Source organism: Pan troglodytes, chromosome 8 (genome assembly GCF_028858775.2).
Source record: "Pan troglodytes isolate AG18354 chromosome 8, NHGRI_mPanTro3-v2.0_pri, whole genome shotgun sequence".
NCBI lineage: Eukaryota > Metazoa > Chordata > Mammalia > Primates > Hominidae > Pan > Pan troglodytes.
In genome coordinates this window covers 31,891,480-31,909,246 of record NC_072406.2, presented here as the reverse complement: position 1 = coordinate 31,909,246, position 17,767 = coordinate 31,891,480, and the positions used below count along the sequence as shown (strand labels likewise).

The 17,767-nt window shown below is 38.3% G+C and overlaps 1 long non-coding RNA gene and 1 pseudogene across 1 annotated transcript in view; both read right to left on the bottom strand.

The window, feature by feature from the left end:
- LOC134807098 (uncharacterized) overlaps positions 1 to 17,767 on the bottom strand; it is a 69,323-nt gene that overhangs the window by 28,429 nt on the left and 23,127 nt on the right. The gene's annotated exons all lie outside the window — the stretch shown is intronic.
- On the bottom strand, positions 11,456 to 14,366 carry LOC100614672 (apoptosis-inducing factor 1, mitochondrial-like; annotated as a pseudogene).

Sequence of the window (17,767 nt, the reverse complement as noted above, 5' to 3'; positions counted from 1 at the left end):
CCATGTTGTAAAGAAGGGTAGATCCACTACATGGAAGAATTCTGGGACCCTGAATGGCCATGGGGATCAGAGCTCCTTCACCTACTCACTGTCATGTGAGAAAATGATAAACATTTATTGCACTAAACCTCTGAGACTTTAGAGTTGTTTGCTAAGCAGTTAGTGTCATGACTAACATAGAAGGCTATTGCCATTATCCAAGTCTAATAGAGTGGTGGTTTGGATCAGAGTGATAACAGTAGTTATCAGTCAGATTTTTGACATATCTTGAAAATGAACCAATAGGAAGACTGACAGATTGTACTCGGGATGTGAAATTAAAAGTGGAGTTGAAGATAACTCCAAGATTTTTGGCCTGAACAACTATCTGCATTTACCTGACTTAGGGAAGATTCTGAGAGGATCCAGCTTTGGAAATAATTGGAAACTAAGTTTAAGAAATGGAAGGGTTGACCAAACGTAGTGGCTCACGCCTGTAATTCCAGCAATTTGGGAGGCTGAGGTGGCCAGATCACTTGAGGTCAGGAGTTTGAAACCAGCCTGGCCAACATGGTGAAACCCCATCTCTACTAAAAATACATACACAAAAAAAATTAGCCAGTCATGGTGGCACATGCCTGTAATCCCAGCTACTCGGAAGGCTCAGGCAGGAGAATCACTTGAACCTGGGAGGTGGAGGTTGCAGTGAGCCGAGATAACACCACTGCACTCCAGCCTCGGCGACAGAGCAAGACTCCGTCTCAAAAGAAAAAAAAAAAAAGAGTGAAAGATTTGAGATCCAGCTGCAAATATCATATACAAGACTGCAGTTTAGGGACAAGGCCTGGAGATATAAATTTTGAAGTTGTCAACATAATATTTTTAAGCTACAAGACCATGTAAGGTCTCTTAGGGAGCTGGTCTGAAGAAAAGCGCCCAAGGAGTATTCCAGTTTTCAAAGGCTAGGGAGGTTTCTGGTTTTTTTTTTTTTTTTTTTTTTTAAGTACCAAGCAGGTAAATTAGAAAGGAAAGCCAGTGAGGTAAGGGAAAACCAGGACAGAATGGACACCAGATAAAGAATTTTGGGCCAGGTGTGGTGACTCATGCCTGTAATCCCAGCACTTTGGGAGGCCAAGGCGGGCCAATCACCTGAGGTCGGGAGGTGGAGACCAGCCTGACCAACATGGAGAAACCTCATCTCTACTAAAAATACAAAATTAGCCAGGCATGGTGGCACATGCCTGTAATCCCAGCTACTCGGGAGGCTGAGCCAGGAGAATCGCTTGAACTCGGGAGGTAGAGGTTGCGGTGAGCCGAGATTACACCACTACACTCCAGCCTGAGCAACAAGGGCAAAACTCTGTCTCAGAAAAAAAAAAAAAAAAAAAAGAATTTCAAAGACAATAGAGTAATTAACTGCATTCCCACGTGGTAGATCACCTAAGAATATTATCGTCCTTTTTCTAAAGATAAAAAGGATGATACATAACTAAAAAATGAATAAATATTAATAAATTTTTGATGACTTCAAACTATAGCTAAGATTTTCTTCAAGCAGTGAGAATACTAAAAGAGTTCCATGAGGGACACACTAGTCAAGTATTATGCTTAAGGGAAGTGATCAAATGAAATTTGCTTTAAAAACTATTCTTTAATTAAATGGCAGTTTCATCAATCCCCAGAAGCAAAGCATATTTTGAATATCTAAATGGTAGGAAAAAATTGCTTATTTGTGGGGAAGGAAGTTAGGGGATTCACAAAGTACTCAATTGTAAGCATTGTGATTTATAACCTCAGAAATTTTCTCTTTGGGGATGTATAATATTTTTATTTTTAAAAAAAAATGGCAATTGTTTCTTAAAAGACTAGCTCTTTAAAACTATAAGGAATACTGAATTTTATGTAAGTAGGTAATAATTATTTCCTTCACATCACTGTCTTCCCAAATAGCTACAAATATTAAGCTTTCCCATCTTTACATACTTCCAATTTCTCTTCCTCCTTAATTCTTTTTCATATGTTAAAAATATTACCCTGAGTATTAAACTGAAAAATTTGTCGGGAATTAATACAAAGAGTAAACTAGCACTGACAGAATGTTGATAATAAAAGAAATGTTATTTAGAGGAATTACCTATTTACATACACAGAAAGACACAAAAAAATGAGGAACTAACAAATACCGATGAAAGACAAAATTAATTCAACAAAATAAAAAATAAACACATAAAAATTAAACAAGAAAAACTATGGCTATATCTGAACAATAAGACCAAGCACTAGTATATAGTTATAGATATCATAGATATTATTATAATTTACTAAAATTATAAAATTGGACCCAAGTTAAGCCCAAGTTGCTGATGGCCAACAAATCCTCCAAAGGAGTGATAATTAAATCTTTAATTTCCATATGTGTCTTGGATCTTCATACAAGGGCCACTGTGTTGTACAGTAGGTGACAACTTCAATTGCCTCCCTAAAATAAACACAAGAATGTGTTGCATTACAAAAATATATGCATCCAACAATGAAATTAACTGGAGGGGCAGATGCAAAAGAAATTTAAAAGGAATTTGGGGAACAAACCAAATCAAGCTAGGCACGATGGCTCATGCCTGTAATCCCAGCACTTTGGGAGGCTGAGGCAGGTGGATCACTTGAGGTCAGGAGTTCAAGACCAGCCTGGCCAACATCATGAAACCCCATCTCTACTAAAAATACAAAAATTAGCTGGGCGTAGTGGTGGGTACCTGTAATCCCAGCTACTTTGGCGGCTGAGGCAGGAGACTCCCTTGAACCCAGGGACATTGCAGTGTGAGCAGAGATCATGCCACTGCACTCCAACCTGGGTGATGGAGTGAGGCTCTGTCTCAAAAAAAAAAAAAAATCAATATGGACTACTGCATAGCTTTTCGATGTTCTGGTTTATTTCACAGAAAATAATGGGTTGCTTCAAACAGAAATCATGTTTCAGTGGTACTTAGAAAAATACTAAAAATACAAGGATCTTGACCAGGTGCAGTGGCTCATGCCTATAATCCCAGCACTTTGGGAGGCAGAGGCAGGAGGATCACCTGAGGTCAGGAGTTCGAGACAAGCCTGGCCAACATGGTGAAACCCCGTCTTTACTAATAATACAAAAATTAGCTGGGTGTGGTGGCACTTGCCTGTAGTCCCAACTACTCGGGAGGCTGAGGCACAAGAATCGTTTGAACTCTGCAGGCAGAGGTTGCAGTGAGCCGAGATCTCACCACTGCACTCCAGCCTGGGTAACAGAGTGAGACTCTATCAGAGGGGAAAGGAGGGGAGAGGAGGGGAGGGGAGGGGAGGGGACGGGAGAGGAGGGGAGGGGAGGGGAGGGGAGGGGAGAATTCACTGTTTGTGCGCTGCCTTCAAGTTAACACCTGTCTTCACTGTGCTGTCTATGGTTGCAAATTCCTTGGAGATGGGAACTCTGCTATTTTAATTGTGTACAGTGCCTAGGGGAGGGAAGGGGAGGAGACTTGAGAATTCACTGTTTGTGTACAGCCTTCAAGTTAACACCTGTCTTCACTGTGCTGTCTATGGTTGCAAATTCCTTGGAAATGGGAACTCATTTTAATTGCGTACAGTGCCTAGCATGGCATCTTGCAGAAACAGAGATGTTCAAATGGCAAAAAACATTCACTCTTCTACAAAGGTTCTCTGACAAAAGGGTGATAGACTGCTGCCTCTAAGCTGCAGAGTTTCCTTTCCTCATTGTTCACAGCTCTGTGGATTGCATGATGTTCCTTGATTGTCATCCACTGGGAGTAAATGGAATAAAGAAAAAAAGACCTTGAAATTAGCATTTCTCAGTGCAGACCTTTAGAAACTGCCACAAAATTTTTTAACCACCAGCTGTATTATACAGCTTTAAGCATAAGTTGTAGAGTCTTACAATCCTTGCCCCACAAATTAAATAAATCAGAGCTGCAGATAAATAAATAAATCTGCAGAGTTGACCCAAAAATAGTAAAGCTCATTTTTTAGTACCTATGTAATAGTCATCATACATATTATACTTAATAGAAATGCATTACAACTCGGTTGGGTAGATAATATTCAACTCATTCTAGCTTTGAGCTATTGAATATTTGTAAAATACTTTTTCTGGTGTGGACATAGCCAGTGAAGAGTACAGCCACACTCAAACCTCAAAACTGTGTTCATTCTACAATATCCAATATTGTTCTCTATCTTCCATATTATTTTTGTTCAGAAATTTAAAGCAATGTTTATTAAATTAATGGGTACTTTTTAAAATTAGAGCCTGATATAAGTCCATGCTCCTTTCACAATTCAACACTGCTCTAAAGTTTCCAGTTGATATTCTGTTTAGAAATTCGAAGTAGTGCTTATAAAATAATCCTTTTTCACAACTATAGCGTGACATAAAATTATGCATCTAAAATATGAATGCAGAAATAACAAACTTTAGAATGCATTGGAAAAGGTGACAACTTAGAGATATTTTATCCAAAAACAGAATCTCTTCTAGAACAATACTCAATGAGATGTAAATTCAAGGTCTCCTTCTTCTTAATAAACATTAAACAACAGTCACATTTAGGACACTGATATCAGTAATAAAAATAATACAGAGATATAAATTATTTCATTTAAAATATTTATATAAATATTTCTGGACTAAAAATAAGCACCAAAATGTGAATGCGTATTTCATTGACGTATTTGTTTTTGTGTGTCTGTGTGATCAATTCTATAAGCTAGAAGTACGGTAATTTACCTTAGAGATTTGGAAAAGCGCTAAAACTGGCATAAATAAGCATAAGACAGGATGTGTTCAATGCACATTAGGAATGTTAGTGCTCAAACCTGGTTAACATCACCACAGGATCTGAAATTCAAAGGTGTTAAAGTAAAATGGATCATAAAGTCAAACTAGGTATCAAATTCCAAAATATTAAGAATAACTGGGCTATTGAATACAGGCTTAACATTGATATGAGTTGAATAATAATAAAGTTAAAGCTTTTGATCTGTAAGATCTGTCATTTCTGAAATATTATTTCACCAACCTAGACAAAAGAAATGAATTGTTCGTTTTCCTTCCAATATCACAACTGTCTCAAAAGGTTCTCTTTACAGCTACCAAATTTTGCTTTTTATAATTCTGAGATCATTTTGAAATGCAGATACATTTTCTAAAGTGAATTGTTAAGAAATAATGGACTCTTAACAATGTAATCTCCTGTTCAATTTAAAATGTTTTAGGTCTCATTGCAATCTCATTGTAAATGAGCCTCAGATTATACAATACCATCAAAGAAAAATCTGTCCAGGATTTTCTCATGTGTTTTGTGTTTATAAACTTTTTTTCAGCCTGTAGAAACTATTTTAGACCTTGAGCTTTGCAGTGACTAAGGAACTGTTAAATAAATAATTTAAATATTAATAGATATATCATAATACAGCTTTTAAATGGAGCCATATGTACCATGCAATTCTATTTTCTGATAGTACAGACCAGGTTTCATAACTAATCCTCCAACCAAAAACAAGTTAAAATGCCAAGTGAAGTATATTTTTAATATTTTTAAATGTCTATAGCTAGCTAGCAAGAAAAGTAAGGAACATTTAGATGTCAAAAATTAAGTGAGGAAAGAAACGCAACAAGGTAAGAAGAGAATTTAAAACAGATCATTCCTTAAAGAAAGTCAATTCTTAAATTTGTTAATTTTAAGTTTTGGAATTTTTCATGACTTTAAAGGTACAGGAACAGATAACAACGCCCAAAGCATGTCCAACGAAGGAGTTTAATAGAATGAGAAAGGAAAAAGAATGATATAGGAAATATTTGAAGGAATAATGACTTCAAGTTCCTAAAATCTCTGGAAGATGCCTCTCCACAAATTCAGAATCCTCACAAATATCAAGCAAGATTAAAGAGAGAAATGTACGTCATAATGAAACTTCCAAAAAACAATGAAAAAGAGAAATCCTAAATAAAGCAAGAGAAAAAATAGACATCACATGCAAAGGAATCATAATGAGACTGACAGCCAATTTATCCTGTGCAACAATGGAAACCAGAAGAAAGTGGAATTATATGCATACTGAGACAAATTAGGTGCAAGAGTTCTAAACCTAATGAAAAAAATTAATCAAATTTATTAAGGTATATCTAAAATAAGCTGTATAAATGTGTGCAATTCAGTGAGCTTCAACAGATTATTATGACCATGAAACCAATGCCACAACCAAAATACAGACTATTTTATCACCCCAAAAGCTACCTCAAGTGCTTTTACATTACCTACCACTCTCTACCACTGGTACCAGACAATTGCTGCTATATATTTTTTATAGTATAGCATTTTCTGCACTTTTTTTAAATGAATGGCATCACACAATATCTATTTCTTGTGTCTTGATCCTTTTACTTAGAATAATTCTGAGGTCAATGCATGCTGTATTATGAATCAGCAGTTCATTCTTTATTTCGGAGTACTATTCAGTTGTAAAGATATACCACATTTCACTTATCCATTCACAGATATTTAGGTTGTGTCCACTTTTTGGCTATTGGGCATAAAGCAGTTATTAACATTCATCTTTGTGTAGATCCATGTTTTCATTTTATACCTAGAACAAAATGCCTGGATCATATGGTAGGCATATGTGTACTTCTTAAAATGTGACAATCTTCCAAAGTAATTTGAAGTATAGGAGAATTCCTGTTGCTTCAAATTCTCACCAATATTTGTATTCCCAGAAATTTTACCATAAGCATTCTAATTATATGTAGTGTTATCTTATTGTGATTTGGACTTTTATTTTCCTGATATGTCAAGCACGTTTTCATGTCTTATTGACCATTGTTTCCTAAAGTATCTGTCCAAATTTTTTGCCCATTTTCAAATTGGATAGTTTGTCTTCTTATTTTTTAATTAGAAGAGTGTTGGCCAGGCGTGGTGGCTCACACCTATAATGCCAGCACTTTGGGCAGATCACCTGAGGTCGGGAATTCCAGACCAGCCTGAACAACATGGAGAAACCCCATCTCTACTAAAAGTACAAAATTAGCCTGGCATGGTGGCACATGCCTTTAATCCCAGCTATTCGGGAGGCTGAGGCAGGATAATCGCTTTAATCCGGGAGGTGGAGGTTGTGGTGAGCCAAGATGGCATTATTGCACTCCAGCCTGGGCAACAAGAGTGAAACTCCATCTCAAAAAATAATAATAATAATAAGATCTGATTTATCGATTTTTTAATTTTATGAGTCATGCTTTTTGTGTAATAACTAACAAAATTTCCTACTCAAAGTTGCCAAAAGATTTTAACCCATGTTTCCATCTAAAAGTCTTACTTTTTTAACTTTCCCATTTATGTCTATACTTCATCTCAAGTTAATTTTTGTGTGTAATGGAAGGGAAGGGTTGATGTTTATTTTTTTTCCATACAGACATTCATTTGCTTCAGCACCATTGTTGAAAAGACATTTCTCTCCCCATGAAATTGCTTTAGCATCCTGTAGAAAATTATTTAGTAGGTATAGGTATGAGTTTATTTCTAGATTTCCCATTCTGTTCCATTGATCTATATATTAACTCCTTCACTAAAATCATACGGTGGATGAAATACTCAAAAATCATAAAATGATAAAGAGTATTCCAAATATATTAATTTAAAAACTTATGGAGCAAATGTTCTCATTTAAGAAAGAAGAAAGTTATAAACTGTGTTTTCTAAATCCAGCTATATTTTGTTTATAGACAATATATATCTGTAACATAAAGATATACAGTATGAAAGAAGAAAACCTGTTATGTATGTGCCAAGCAAATACTGAGGAAAGCTTGTATAATTCCATTAACAGTAAACAATTTGTTTATAAATGAAAAACATTGATAGAAATAAATCAATTCATAATGATAAAAGGTTCAATACACATGGACAACTATCAGTCCCAAAATTACAAGCAACTAATAACATAAGTTCAATGAATACAAAGCAAAAAATTATGTAAACACAGCAAGAAAAAAACACTCTCAACAAAGAATATTTTAATATACCTCTTCCATTAATCAACATATAAATCAGACATCTTGTTACAGTCTAGCCCAAATGAAAGTGCAAAAGTGTTCCTAAAACCCAAAGATCAAAAAAAAGTACCACTGCAAATGCCACATCCACAGATATCTGAAGCTCTCCAACCTTATGGATGAATCACCTTATTATCCTCTTACCAAAAATTCCAACCTTTTAATATGCCTTAACAGGTAAGGAAGCGCTTGTTCCTGTTTGATTCAGGCTAAGTAATACAAAGTGCTGTAACAAACAAACCTAACAAATTTCACTTGGCTTAACAAAATAAAGGTTTTTTTTAAATTCATTTTACAATCCAGTTGAATGACCACCAACTGATATGGTCACACAGTGACCCAGGTCACTTCCACCTGGAGGTTCCACTATACCATAGAACCTTAACTAAAGAACCTCATAGAACCTCGTGGTTCCACCATGCCATAGAACCTCAACTAAAGAACCTCATAGAACCTCATGGCTCCACCATGCCATGGAACCTCAACTAAGGAATCTCATAGAACCTCATGGTTCCACCATGCCATAGAACCTCACCTAAAGAACCTCATAGAACCTCATGGTTCCACCATGCCATAGAACCTCAACTGTAGAACCTCATGATTCCACCATGCCATAGAACCTCAATTATAGAAGCTCATGCTTCCACGATGCCATAGAACCTCAATTATAGACCCTCATGTTTCCACACTGCCATAGAACCTCAACTATAGAAGCTCATGCTTTCACCATGTCATAGGACCTCAACTAGAGAACTTCATGTTTCCACCATGCCACAGAACCTCAACTATAGAAATTCATGGTTCCACAATGCCACAGAACTTCAATTATAGAACCTCATGATTCCACTATGCCATAAACCTCAACTATAGAACCTCATGATTCCACCATGCCATAGAACCTCAACTATAGAACCTCATGGTTCTACAATGCCATAAACCTCAACTATAGAACCTCATGGTTCTACAATGACATAGAATCTCATGGTTGCATCCTGCCATAGAACCTCATGGTTGCACCCTGCCATAGAACCTCAACCTCACAGAATCTGTTGCTGGATCTTGTACATCTATCTAGAATCTGGGGGAAGTGAAAGAATGGTGGTTCGCAGGAGGTTTTAATGGATCAGTATTGGAAGGGAACACATAACTTCGCAAGATTTAGTTACACAGCCAGATATAATTACAAAGGAGGCTGGAAATTATTTTGTAATGTGCTCATGAAGTAGATAAAATAGTTTTGGGGAACACACAGAATACAATAAAACCACCCTTTTTAGTGGACAGCTCTGTAAGTTTCGACAAGCACGTTTAGTTATGCCATCTGCAGCACAATCAAGATATAGGATAGCAGAATTACCCCCAAAAAATTCCCCTTTCCTCTTCACAGTCAACTCCTCTGCCCCGACTCCCACCTCTAGCTCCTGGCAACTATAGATCTACTTTCTGTCTTTCTAGTTTTGTCTTTTCCAAAATACCAAATAAATGGAATCATATAACATGTAGCCTTTGGGGGCAGGCTTCTTTCACTTAATTTAGTGTTGTTCTGTATATTAGTAGTTTGTTCCCTTTTGCTGCTGAGTTATACCCCAAGATGCATGACACCAAAAGACCAATTCTTAAAAAAATATATAGATGAATTCGACTTCAAAATTAAGAACTCCTGCCCTATGAAAGACACTCTTAGGAGATGAAAAGAAAAGCCACAGACTATGAAACAATATTTGCAAACAGCGTATCTGACAAAGGACCTATATCCAGGATATATAAAGAGTTCTTAAAACGCAGTAACATTTTTTAAATTATTTAATGGGCAAAAGATTTGAACAAACACTTCACCGCAGACATATGGATGCCAATAAGCATGTGAAAAGATGCTCAATATCACTAGTCATCAGAGAAATCAAAATTAAAACCATAATGAGATATCACTACATACCTATTATAATGGCTGTAACTTTTTTTTTTTTTTTTTGAGATGGAGTTTTTCTCTTGTCACCCAGGCTGGAGTGCAATGGCACGATCTCGGCTCACTGAAACCTTTGCCTCCCAGGCTCAAGTGATTCTCCTGCCTTAGCCTCCTGAGTAGCTGGGATTAGTAAAGGCACCTGCCACCAGCCCAGCTAATTTCTTGGTTTTTTTAGTAGAGATGAGGTTTCAGCATGTTGGCCAGGCTGGTCTTGAACTCCTGACCTTAGGTGATCCACCTAAATGGCTGTGGGCTGTGATATTTTAAATTGGCGATACAAAGTGCTCAAAATGATGCTGAGCAATTGGAATTCTTTTCAATTCCTAGCAGGAATATGAAATACACATCCACCCAATTTGGAAAACAGTCTTGCAGTTTCCTTAAAATTAAACATACATTTACCATACAATCCAGCAATTCTACTCCTAGGTATTTACACAAGTGAAACAAAAACTTAGGTTCACATAAAAACCAGTAAAAATGTTTATAGCAGCTTAATTCATAAACACTAAAAACTGGAAATAATCCAAGTATCAATCTACTGGCAAAAGGATACACAAAAACTATTGTTTTTCAATGCTAAATTAGGTAATGTCTGGATATATACTACGGGCTCCAAAGTTTATTAGATGAACAAGTCTATTTTATCTCATGTTAAGCTGCAATCTTAGTTCTAAAACACTATTGTTTTAGAAAGTAAAGTTTGTTATTTTGTTTTTATTTTCTCATTCCAGTGAACTATCAGTTCTCTTCAAGGAAACAGTGAGAAGAAAACAAAGCAGAAGTCTGGCAAATGTGTGAGACTGAAATATCTATTAGGCCAAAAAAGATCAAGAGAAAGATTACTCCAGATGAGACAGCCAGTCATTGGCACTAAGCAATTTCAGCTGTGTCCTAGATTCCAAAAGTAAAGTCAATACTGGGAACAGTGTTTCTTCAAAAGCCCACGGAAGGTTCTCACACAACACTCACAATGCATATCTGTTTCCCAATCTTTAGGTAAGAGCTGCATTCAACATATTCTGAGTAAAATCGGCCAATGGCCATTTTAAAGACATTATATGTGAATCACTCAAATTTCCAACATGCCTGGGAATAAGCCTAAAACTACATGGTTTACAAGAAATGCTTGTGAAATGTTATCTCGGTCACCCCTAAGTTTTTATGTCATTTTTTTGTGAAGTGTTTTATTGTTTAACGTTTAATGTCTAATTCCTAATTCTTTCATTTTTTTTAGAAGAATCAGATTTTCTTCATGATGTGAAAATTAAGACTTTGCCTACATGGTTGAAAACATTCACAAGAGACTTGATTATTCACATTTATATACACAGAGAAAGTTTGCTGAATTAAAAAAAAAAATGCTCCTTTACCCATGCAACCCACTCTCAGGGACACTGAAGGGCTTGTCTATTCCACTGTGGGCTTCAGTTTTCATGAATGTTGAATAGTTTGGCCACTTCATTGAGATCTTCAAGTTGCTCACCATCCTCAGTGGTCTTCCTTGCTATCGGCATTCGGTTAAAGATGTTCCATATAGCATGAGCCCCATGACCACTTTGTCCCTGGGATCAAAAATGTCACCTTTGCCGTAGTCTTCTCCCTGGAGAGGAGCCTTGGAACTGCAGGGGTTCTAGGAGGAAGAGTAATTTCTGAGGCCTCGTACCCTGTTTCACTCTCTGAGCAGATAACAGCTCCTGATTGCTCTTTGGCAGATTTTGGGTTGTCTTGCACAGCTGCTTTTGCAAAAACACCAACTGTGGGCCAATAGCTTCATAGCCAGCATCAGGGCTCAAATCATTCCAGCACACTGACTGATGCCAGTAAGGCTTAGCAGCTCCAGTCATATTTTCTCCAGCCAATCTTCTGCTCACAAAAGCATGATCATGGTGCTCTAACCGCCTCCTCCCCAGATTTATATCATAGAAGCATGCAGCATCTCCTGCCACCCAGATGTTTAGGCATGAGTATAGCTCTACATTTACCCAGAAGCCACCAAAATCTGGGCCTATTTCCAGCCCACCAGTTCTCGGCCAACTCAGCACTGGGCTTCAGGCTCACGGCTGCTGCTATGTGGTCAGTTTCTACCTTCCCACCATCTTTCAACGTGATGAGTAACTTGCCACCGCTGACTCCAACCGGCTGCACGATAGCAATGGGTATCATCTTAACCCCCTCTCGTCTGACTTTTTCCACGGTTCAGTTGCAGAGGGATTTGCAGAAGACCTTTCCCATATTTCCCTTCTCAGAAAACAGGTGAATCACTTCTGTGCCCAAGGCTCCAACCCTTTCTGCCAAGAGCACAGGCCAGTTCACCACCAAGCAAGCCCCCACCGATAACCATAATTGACTTGACTTCCATGAAATCTTCTCCAGAGTCCTAGAGTCTCCAATCTTTCTAGAGAGTGTTGCTCTGCTCTTCACCTCTGATCCAGCTTCATCAATTTCAGACAGACTTCTTGGAGGACCTCTTGTTGCAATCAAGCAGTTTTCATAGGCTATTTGGGAGCCATCATTAAGTTTCACTGTGTTGCCTCTCACTTTCAGCTATACCATCTTCTACCTTGTGAGGATGGTCACAACACCATTCTCAATGTGAGGCAAGTCCTGGGCAGAGACACAGAAAGAGGTGGCTGTAAATACATGCTTCTCTCTTTTTCCATTCCACTGTCTGAATCACACTGTCTTTGTGACATCTGAGTCATCTGAAAACCACAGTTCTTTTGGAATTTTTGTTTGTTTTTCACTTTTATTTAGGTTCAAGGGTACACATGCAGGTTTGTTACATAGGTAAATTGGATGTCACAGAGGTTTGGTGTACAGATTATTTCATCACTCAAGTAATGAGCATAGTACCTGATAGTTAGTTTTTCAATCCTCACCCTCCTCCCACCCTCTACCTTCAAGTAGGCCCCAGTGTGCATTATTCTGTTCTTTTTGTTCATATGTACTCAGTGTTTAGCTCCCACTTATAAGTGAGAACATGTGGTATTTGGTTTTCTGTTCCTCTGTTAGTTCACTTAGGATAGTGACCTCTAGCTCCATCCATGTTGCTGCAAAGGACATGATTTCATTCTTTTTATGGCTATGTAATACTCTATGGTGTATGTATATGTACCACATTTTCTTTATCCAGTCTACCACTGATGGGCATTTGGGTTGATTCCATATCTTTGCTATTGTGAATAGTGCTGCAATGAACATATACGTGCATGTGTCTTCATAGTGGAATGGTTTATATTCCTTTGGGTATATACTCATTAATAGGATTGCTGGCTTGAATGGTAATTCTGTTTCAAGTTCTTTCAGAAATCACCAAACTGCTTTCCACACTGGTTGAACTAATCTGCACTCCCATCAACAGTGTATAAGCATTCCCTTTCTCAGCAATCTCACCAGCATCTGTTATTTTTTGACTTTTTAGTAATAGTCATTCTGACTGGTATGAGATGGGATCTCATTGTGGTTTTGATTTGCATTTCTCTAATAATTAATGATGTTGAGCATTTTCTCATATGCTTGTTGGCCGTGTCTTCTTTTGAAAACTGTCTATTCATGTCCTTTGTCCATTTTTTTAATGGGGTTGTTTATTGCTTGTAAATTTGTGTAAGTTCCTTATAGATTCTAGATATTAGACCTTTGTTAGATGCATAGTTTGCAAATATGTTCTCTCTTTCAGTAGGCTGTTTACTCTGTTGATAGTTTGTTGTTGTTGTTGTTGTTGTTGTTGTTGTTGTTGCTGTACAGATGCTCTTTAGTTTAATTAGGTCCCATTTGTCAACTTTTGTACCATGGTTCTTTTCAAAGAGGAGATCACATGTATGGCAGCTCAGGATCTTCAGACATAATGAGGACCCTGGTCCCAGGATCCCAAACCCAGGTGGCTTTGGCTGCAGCAAAAACAGCAGTTCTTCCGCCAGTTAGCAGGAAAGGGACATGATTTGGTAAGCTGCCTTGAGGAACTGGCTCTCCATCTAGAGCAGATAATGTGGCCCTTTTTTGCTTCTCTTCTGATGTCAGCCCTAACCCTAGCATTCTTTCATTATATCTTTTTTGGTTATCCTTTATAGTCTTGCAGGCATATGCATCAGCTCCTGCTGTTGATAAGCCCACAATAAGGACTTACACAGAATTATATACTTTGCCTCCTGGTGCACCAGAGCTAGCCATTTGTCACGTCATCTGGAGTTCTAGAGGAACACCCCAGTGCTGGAACAAGTTGCTTAGAAGCCAGTTCCTCTGCCTCAGGCTGCAGACACATACCATCTGCACCAAGGGCACCAGCTTCTGCTTCAAAGCACCCACCACAAGGCCTCCACACCAGAACATTTCAGCAACTGCTACTCGGAACCTCTTCCTTTCATTTCCTTGGATTCACATCAGACCAACGGGTCAAACACCACCAATGTTTATGTTTTTACACTTAATTTTTTCCCTAATGATTGTGGAATACTCTCAATTTAATTATTCACAACTTACTTGCAAAAGTCTACATTGTATATTAGGAAGTAAAAAGCTAGTCACCTACTTGTTGTAAAAGCTTTGAGAAGACCTACATCTCATCTGTTGGCAGAATCCCAGGGAGATGATTAGCCAAAAAATACAAAAATAATAAAAGACCGAGTTCCAGAAAAGAAGTGGAACTGATGCAAGATGGAAAGATCTCAATCAGAGATGAAGACTGTGAGAATGGTTCAAGTACACATGCTGAGACTGGAGGATTAATTTTCCATCCTAAAAACCATTTACAGAGCAGAATGCAAGTGTATAAAAAAGGATAAAGGAGGCCAGGCATGGTGGCTCAAGCCTGTAATCCCAGCACTTTGGGAGGCCAAGGCAGGTGGATCATGAGGTCAAGAATTCGAGACCAGCCTGAACAACATGGTGAAACCTTGTCTCTACTAAAAATACGAAAAAAAAAAAAAAATTATCCAGGCCTGCTAGCGTGGGCCTGTAATCCCAGCTATTCAGGAGGCTGAGGCAGGAGAATCTGGGAGGCAGAGATTGCAGTGAGCCAAGATCACACCACTGCACTCCAGCCTGGGGGACAGAGCGAGACTCCATGGCAAAAAAAAAAAAATAGATAAAGGCTGTCACCTGTTGCAGGAGTCTGAATTATGCCAGCTCAGTAGCTGATCTCAGCCACCCACAAAGAGGCACCTTGCCCAGATAACATCAGCAACTGGGCCGCAGAGAAATGCTCACCATGTCCACAAGATCATTAGTGCAGCACTGCCATTAGCTCCAGGCTTTAGATTCTTAGAGGACCCCTTCAGTGAGCATTTCAAAGCTGACACCCCTGACATCAATAAAACAAAGAAGATAAATGGCAGTTTGCATAAAATTGCAAGGACAACCAACCCCACCCCAGAAAAAGAAGGACAGCGGCCAGGTTCGAGCAACCCTTAGAGGACGTGGGGGGCTGAGCTACAGAGTTCCAGGCTCATTTATATCTGTCTCTTTGTCTAATAATCTTATATAGCAAGGAGCAATAGCTGTTAGAATAATATTTATGGTTACATAGTATTCAGCAAAAAGCAGACAGCTCATTCAATTATTTACTTTGACTATATACATGGTAAATAGCTCTCAGAAAATGTCTCTCAAAGCGACCTTAGCTTTTAGTCTCCACCAAAAGAACTTCAGATTTCAAAAGGGATAGCATCCAATGTTTAGCTTCCCTTGTCACTTCTTACAATTTCTTATCAGGTTGGTGCAAAAGTAACTGCAGTTTTTGCCATTGACAGTAATGGCACTTCAGGAGGCTGAAGCGGGTGGATCACCTGAGGTCAGGAGTTCGAGACCAGCCTAACCAACATGGAGAAACCCCCGTCTCTACTAAATATACAAAATTAGCCAGGTGTGGTGGCGCATGCCCAGCTACTTGGGAGGCTGAGGCAGGAGAATCGCTTGAACCCAGGAGGTAGAGGTTGCGGTGAGCCAAGATCGTGCCATTGCACTCCAGCCTGGGCAAAAAGAGCAAGACTCTGACTCAAAAAAAAAAAAAAAGAGTCGCAAGTAATCAACCATATTTTGCCAAGTTGAAAATGTATTTAATTAAACTAAAGAGCTTCTGCACAGCAAAAGAAACTACCATCAGAGTGAACAGGCAACCTACAACATGGGAGAAAATTTTTGCAACCTACTCATCTGACAAAGGGCTAATATCCGGAATCTACAATGAACTCAAACAAATTTACAAGAAAAAAACAAACAACCCCATCAAAAAGTGGGCAAGGGACATGAACAGACACTTCTCAAAAGAAGACATTTATGCAGCCAAAAAACACATGAAAAAATGCTCATCATCACTGGCCATCAGAGAAATGCAAATCAAAACCACTATGAGATATCATCTCACACCAGTTAGAATGGCAATCATTAAAAAGTCAGGAAACAACAGGTGCTGGAAAGGATGTGGAGAAATAGGAACACTTTTACACTGTTGGTGGGACTGTAAACTAGTTCAACCATTGTGGAAGTCAGTGTGGCGATTTCTCAGGGATCTAGAACTAGAAATACCATTTGACCCAGCCATCCCATTACTGGGTATATACCCAAAGGACTATAAATCATGCTGCTATAAAGACATATGCACACGTATGTTTATTGCGGCATTATTCACAATAGCAAAGACTTGGAACCAACCCAAATGTCCAACAATGATAGACTGGATTAAGAAAATGTGGCACATATACACCATGGAATACTATGCAGCCATAAAAAATGATGAGTTCATGTCCTTTGTAGGGACATGGATGAAATTGGAAACCATCATTCTCAGTAAACTATCGCAAGAACGAAAAACCAAACACCACATATTCTCACTCATAGGTGGGAATTGAACAATGAGATCACATGGACACAGGAAGGGGAATATCACACTCTGGGGACTGTGGTGGGGAGCGGGGAGGAGGGAGGGATAGCATTGGGAGATATACCTAATGCTAGATGACGAGTTAGTGGGTGCAGCGCACCAGCATGGCACATGTATACATATGTAACTAACCTGCACAATGTACACATGTACCCTAAAACTTAAAGTATAATTTTAAAATAATAATAATAATAATAAAAAGAGAAAAAAAAAAGAAAATGTATTTGTTGAGAGCACAAGATAAACAGAATAAGTTAATACTCTAATCCCTTCTTAAAAGTCAACTACAGGCCAGGCATAGTGGCTCATGCCTGTAATCCCAGCATTTTGGGAGGGTGAGACAGGTGGATCATTTGATCCCAGGAGTTTGAGACCAGCCTGGGCAACACGGTAAAACCCCATCTCTATAAAAAATTAGCCAAGTGTGGTTGCGTACACCTGTGGTCCCAGCTACTTGAGAGGCTGAGGTGGGAGGATCACTTGGGCCTGGCAGGTGGAGGCTGCAGTAACATAATTGCACCACTGCACTCCAGCCTGGGCAACAACAGCGAGACTTTGTCTCAAAAAGAATAAAAATAAAAAATAAAAACTTAGGACTCCTAATTCAAACCAACTTAGGATTTCTCCACAAATAAGACAGCAGAAGTTTTTCTACTGCGGTTCACTTTCTCCTTGTATTTATTGGATAAAATCATATGAGTAAATGCAAGCATAATTCTCTAGATGGACTAATATTTTAGAAATAAAAATGGAGTGTCTCATATTGCCAAAATAATTTGAAATTAACTGTAAATTGCATCCCTGTTCTAAAACATCATGTTTAGAAATATGAATCAACAGAATGACTCTTTTT